The sequence below is a fragment of the Galeopterus variegatus genome, unplaced genomic scaffold (assembly GCF_000696425.1).
Source record: "Galeopterus variegatus unplaced genomic scaffold, G_variegatus-3.0.2 Scaffold1201, whole genome shotgun sequence".
In the NCBI taxonomy this organism is placed as follows: Eukaryota; Metazoa; Chordata; class Mammalia; order Dermoptera; family Cynocephalidae; genus Galeopterus; species Galeopterus variegatus.
This window is the reverse complement of record NW_007727312.1, coordinates 274,492-281,098: the sequence shown is the minus strand read 5'-3', so window position 1 is coordinate 281,098 and position 6,607 is coordinate 274,492. Positions and strand designations below refer to the sequence as shown.

General features: G+C 38.2%; 1 protein-coding gene across 1 annotated transcript in view; it reads left to right on the top strand.

The window, feature by feature from the left end:
- Positions 1-557: 557 nt before the first annotated feature.
- The window catches only part of DUSP16 (dual specificity phosphatase 16), a 71,999-nt gene continuing 65,949 nt past the window's right edge, over positions 558-6,607 (top strand). Inside the window, exon 1 of the mRNA XM_008575506.1 lies at positions 558-623. The gene's annotated coding sequence lies outside the window, so the exon portion shown is untranslated. The remainder of the gene's footprint in view (positions 624-6,607) is intronic.

Here is a 6,607-nt window from a genome sequence, read left to right as displayed (position 1 = left end):
CCCAAAAAATTCTCATCTGTTAAAGATACATATGGAAGTATTTCTAGGCAAAATGAAATGATGCCTAATATTTGTTTTTAAAAACTTCAGGATAGGCACAAATACACAAAAGTGGGAAATAAAACAATATTGGCAAAGTTTTGAAAATTGTTGATGCTGAGTATTAGGTACATTGGGTTTGTTATTATTTTCTGTACATTTTTGTATATTTGGAAATACCCATAATAATGAGTTAAAATATATATTAGCAATTATAACTGTAGGGGAAGAAATTTAATACAATGAGTTATGTGGTTGGACATTTGAGCTAATTGGCTAATCAGATATCTCCACTTTGCATTTTCTATAAGCTCTGTTTTTAGTAATAAATTTTTAAAAATAAGGAGAATTTTGTAGAAACATTATAAGTATTTAAAACTCAACTTTGAGACCTTGCAATAATCACCTTCTAGTTTATAAATTGCTTTGACATATCTTGTCTCTCTTATCCTCAGAACAAGTCATGAGTTACCCATTTTACAGATGAGGAAACCAAGGCCTTATAGAGACTAATTTATTCAAATCCCAAAGCAAGTAAGAAGTGGTGCTAGAACTGGAGCCAAGATCTTCTAATTCATTTTCAGGTGCCCATTCTCTTATATGCACATACTTGTAAGTGTTCTTTTTTGTGATGATTTCCAAATACTTTGGTCTCAGTGTAACTCTTAAAAATTATTGAGGATCCCAGAATCTTTTGTTTATGTGGACTATATCAATATTTAACTTATTAAAAATTAAAACTGAGGAATGTTTAAAATAGTCATAAAAATAACAAACATTAAAGTATTAACATAAATAGTGTACTTCTATGAAAAAGGTATTCTAAAACAAAGATCTAGTGAGAGAAGCGTGGCATTGTTTTAATTTTGCCTTTCTCTTTAATGTTATTGCCTAATAAAAGACAGCAGGATTTGCATAACTGCTTTTATATTCGTCCTTGTGATATGTTGTTTTGATTGAAGTATATGAAGAAAACCTGGCTACACAAAGATACATAGTTGAAAATAAGCAGAGTATTTAATAGTCATTTCATGTAGTTGTGAGTATTCTCTTACACCAAAACCCAACAATTGGTAGGTTCTTAAAGGTTAGTGGCAATGTTGAAATCTGAAACCATATCAATGAATTTTTTGTACTCTGTAACATTAATTCTATTTGCCTGTTTTTGCACTTTGAATGGATCTTTGACCTGTGTGTGATTTTGTAACATTATACATTGGTCATTCAAAAAATAATGGTTTACTCAGTTAAGCAGATCTTTCAAAATGTTAACACATTTGATTATACGCTAGTAAACAAATCACACTCATTAATATGACTATCAGTCTCATCAAAAAAGTCTTTAAGAATTGGGAGTGGCCATTATCTTGGTGGCGAATTCAAGTTTTCCAAAATCTTAATTTTCTCTTGAAAGCTCAAATTTTATTATTGGCCACAGATATTGACTTCAAGTTTTCCTTGAAGTAACAGGCTCACTTCATTTATTTTAGAGACAGAGTCTGCCAAATACCTAAGTCTGAATAACTATGTTATCTGCTAGTCATTCTTTTAAGCAGTAATGGTATTCTGTGAAAAAAGCTAACTCAGTTTTGTAAATGCTTTTCCTCCAGATAGTCATTGTACTCATGTATGCAGCAGAAGTGCTTTATGTGTACTTCACATTTCATTATACAGTATGTTAAAAAGACCAAGTTCTCGGGGCCCGTCCGTGGCTCACTCGGGAGAGTGCGGTGCTGATAACACCAAGGCCATGGGTTCGGATCCCATATAGGGATGGCTGGTTGGCTCACTGGCTGAGCCTGGTGCTGACCACACCAAGTCAAGGGTTAAGATCCCCTTACCGGTCATCTTTTTTTTTTTTTTTTTTTTTTTAAAAAAAGACCAAGTTCTCAAGAGCTGTAATTTAATAAAATTAATAACTTTTATTGTTTTTATCAAGGACTTTGTTAAATGAAACTGACTTTAAAATGATTGGTAGGCAGTGAAGAATACACAAGCACATGTTTCGTTAGCTGTCAGAGTGATACATCATCATCACATGATCCTCTGGAATCATGGATGGCCGGTTCGCTCACTGGCTGGGCGTGGTGCTGACAACACCAAGTCAAGGGTTAAGATCCCCTTACCGGTCATCTTTTTTTTTTTTTTTTTTTTTTAAAAAAAGACCAAGTTCTCAAGAGCTGTAATTTAATAAAATTAATAACTTTTATTGTTTTTATCAAGGACTTTGTTAAATGAAACTGACTTTAAAATGATTGGTAGGCAGTGAAGAATACACAAGCACATGTTTCGTTAGCTGTCAGAGTGATACATCATCATCACATGATCCTCTGGAATCACTGTTGTACATTCATGGGAAAATAAGAGTGAAGAAGGCAGATAATATCTTTGTATGACCAAGCATGGTTTGAACATTTATCCTCTGAAGATGTGCCCGCCCCCGTCTCTTGCCCCCTGTCTCTGGATCCCACTTTGAAAACTGCTGGTATAAGCTAGAGCTGAGTTCTAACACCTTCTTAGAGCAGTCTGGCACACACATCTACATCAATAAAGTAATGTTTCCATCTTAACTGCTTATTAATTTGTCAGGGAGAGGGAAATATGCTAGTATGTGGGATGAGCGTCTGATCCAGAGACCACAGTAGGTGGAAAGTCATGTAACATCAGAGAGTGGTGGATAAAGGGTAGACAGAAGGGAGGAGTCAGTAAAAGCACTTGACAGCTTATCAAAAAATGATCCTTTGAGCTACCCATTTTTTTAAACTAAAAAAGCACTGTGCCAACATACACACATGTGCATACTCATTTATATCTGCATTCAAAATCAGGAGTATTAAGTCATTTTTTTTCCCCTGAGTGACAAGAGAGGAGAGATGAAAACTTGAGAGGAGAACAGAGTGCTCATGGCAGTTGTTTGCTTCATTCAACTACGGAGGCTGTCGACCTTTTTTTTGTGGGAAAGCTGAGGGATGACAGAAGACAAATGAGGTTGGAAAGAAGAAATGGCGAGAGAAGAGTGAGTGGAGTAGGCATTAGTGATCATGGGAATAGCTGTAAGCAGAACTGGGCTGTGGACAGTTAAGCGTTGGAGGGCGTAGAGGAAGGCTACAGAATGAACTGGGTTCCCCGTGTGCTGGACGCTGGAAGAATGGTGCCAGGGCAGATACAGAGGTGGGTGCAACAGGAGTCATGGAGACTGGACATATATTTGAAAGATTTCCATCAAAATGCAGTTAAAGGCTGGCCAGTTACCTCACTTGGTTAGAGCATGGTGCTGATAACACTAAGGTCAAGGGTTCAGAGCCCAATACCAGTCAGCTGCCAAAACAAAATAGTACAGTTAAAATAAGTGTACTAGATGGTCTGACTTTCAGTGTCTTAGCAATATTCACATTCTGTTATGTTAACCCATGTATTTAGTTATAGTAGGGGAAAACAGCAATGGTAGAGTGTTAGGGAAGTCTTGAAGCTTTGGTTAGAAGCATCTGTATATGATGATATGGAAATATTGACTGGGCTAGGTTTGAGTCTGCAAGTTCAAGAATGAAACTTCAGTATTTTATTTTTTACTAACAGGAAGTTATGATTAAAGGAGACAGGAGTTTAGTTTAAACATATCATTTATCAGTTTTTAATTTATTGGATACTTATTTCCAAAAAGGATTTGAGATGGCAGAAGGAAAGATCAAAGTTAGTAAGCGAAGAACAAACGTGGGGCTGAGTCACATTTTTCCTAATTCCTGTATTGATAACATTTATCTTAATAGAGCCATGTAGTTGAGGTACTATAACTATAATTAAATTAGTCTCTATTAACTATATAGGATAAATGTAGTCCTGTCATTTTTTATGTGCATTTAGTACAGTTGACCCTTGAACAATGCAGGTTGAACTGCACAGGTCCACTTAAAATGGGATTTTTTCCAATAAAAATAAAACCTTTTGGAGATTTATGAAAATTTCAGGGCCGGCCCGGTGGCGCACTGCTACAGTGCGCCGCTTGGGAAGCGCGGCAGCGCTCCCGCCGAGGGTTCGGATCCCACATTACAGACCGGCCGCTCACTGGCTGAGCGAGGTGCGGGAGCAACACCGAGGGTTGCGATCCCGTAGCCGGTCCCGGTCCGGTACGGGCGCGACACTGAGGGTTGCGATCCGTTGCCTGTCACGAAAAAAGACAAAAAGGAAAAAAAAAAAAAGAAAATTTCAAAAACTCATGGATGAGCCGTGTAGCCTAGAAATATCAAAAAAAAGGAAGTTAGGTATCCGTGAATGCATAAAATATATGTAGATATTGGTCTATTTTATCATTTACCACCATAAGATATGCACAAATCTGTTATAAAAAGTTTAAATTTATTGAAATTTGTGCATGCAAATACAGACCCTACATGGTACCATTCGTGGTAATTCACAGTGGAGAGAAATGTAAACAAGTGTAAAGATGCAGTATTAAATCATAACTGCATAAAATTAACTGTAGTACATACTATACTACTGTAATAATTTTGTAGCCACCTCCTGTTGCTATTGAGGTGAGCTCAAGTGTTGGGAGTATACGTTCAGAATGCCCTGTGAAGCTAATCATCTCCACATGAGTGGTTGGCCTCCATAAATTGCATAAGGCAGTAAAAAGTGACCTTGTGGTTTTCTCTTCCTTATGATTTTCTTAATAACATTTTCTTTTCTGTAGATTACTTCACTGTAAGGATACAGTTTATAATACATGTATAGAACACAAAGTATGCATATGTGTTAATCAACTGTTTATGTTATCAGTAAGGCTTCGAGTCAACAGTAGGCTATTAGTAGTTAAGTTTTGGGGGAGCCAGAAGTTATATGCAGATTTTCAACTGTTTGGGGGTTGATGCCTGTAACCCCTGTGTTCAAGGATCCACTGTATAAGTAGAATGTGTATGGGTCATGGAAGTGAGACTGGGCAGGAAAATCAGGCCATGCCACAGAAAAAAATTTTTTTTAATTCAAGACTGCTTTTAGTCGTACTTAACAGAAAGCCACTAGCAGAGGCTTAAACCATAGCTATTTATTATTTCCTTATGCAGTAAACAGAAGTTCAGAGGTCGGTGGTCTCAGGGTTGGTTCAGCTGCTCAGCAGTGTCATCAAGGCCTGGGACTCTCCAGTCTTTGACTCTGCTGTCTTTTGCATGTTCACTTACAGTCCTCATGCTTGTTACCACCAGGTCACAAAATGGCTGTCTCCGCTTTAGGCATCACATCCCTTTTCGAGGCAAGAAGGACAGAGCAAGCAATTCTGCCTCTTGTGCCTGCCTCACAGAAGACAACATCTTTCCTGGAAGCTCCCAAACAGTTTTCTCTTCAGTCTCATTTGCCTGAATTGTTTCACAAGATTGCCTCCACTCACAGGAGAGACTGAGGATGTGAACGTTTGGCTGAGGGGAATTGGCTTAACGTGCACCATCATCTACAAGGCTTAGGCACACTGCTGCCTCCTATAAAACTGGGATTCTGGTAGCACATTAGAGGGGAAGAAACGTATGTTGGGTAGCTAAGTGTGTGTGTGTCACAAACATGCAGAAAGGAAAGCACGAGAGTGAGTATTAAGTGATTTGCTAAAACAACTTTCTTTTAGTCTGGAGACTTTTTAGTGTTCCCCTTAAACAAGGTCATATCCATTTTCTTTCTTATTTTAGGGGAAGATTGTGCAGACCTTTATCCTGATTAGTTGTAGAGCTAATTTAGAGACAGTTGGGTCTTAGTTTTCTACAGCCAGAGTATTGAATTTGATAAACTGAGGTAATTTTTCAGGTCTAAAATTCTTGTCTCTCTTTTTAAATCATGTCTTCTGACCATTTCGCATTTTATTATCTTTTTCTTTTTATCAAGAAAGTGGACAGGATTAGAGAGGGGATATGAAAATGTATGGTGTTTTTTAGTCATCTTGACTGCTGGGTAGTAGCTAATAAAGATCTTGGTGGTAAAGAAGGTAAAGCTAAAATTAGGTTTTGGCTTTTGGCAGTTACTCATATTTAAATTTCCATTGAAAAGGAAAAGCTACGGGCCGGCCCGGTGGCGCACTGCTACAGTGCGCCGCTTGGGAGCGCCGTGGCGCTCCCGCCGAGGGTTCGGATCCCACATACAGACCGGTTCCCACTCACTGGCTGAGCGAGGTGTGGGAGCAACACCGAGGGTTGCGATCCCGTTGCCGGTCCCGGTCCGGTACGGGCGCGACACTGAGGGTTGTGATCCGTTGCTGGACACGAAAAAAGAGACAAAAAGACAAAAAAAAAAAAAAAAAAGAAAAGGAAAAGCTAATTGCATGTTTATTTTAGTAGAGAAAAATATATATGTATATATAATATATAAAATATATGTGTGTCTATATATGTATATACATTTATATACATATAATATATGTATATATAATATACATATACATTTATATACATATATAATATATGCATATGTGGGCCGGCCCTGTGGTGCACTGCTACAGTGCGCCGCTTGGGAGCGCGGTGGCGCTCCCGCCGAGGGTTCGGATCCCACATACATACCGGTTCCCACTCACTGGCTGAGCGAGGTGTGGGAGCAA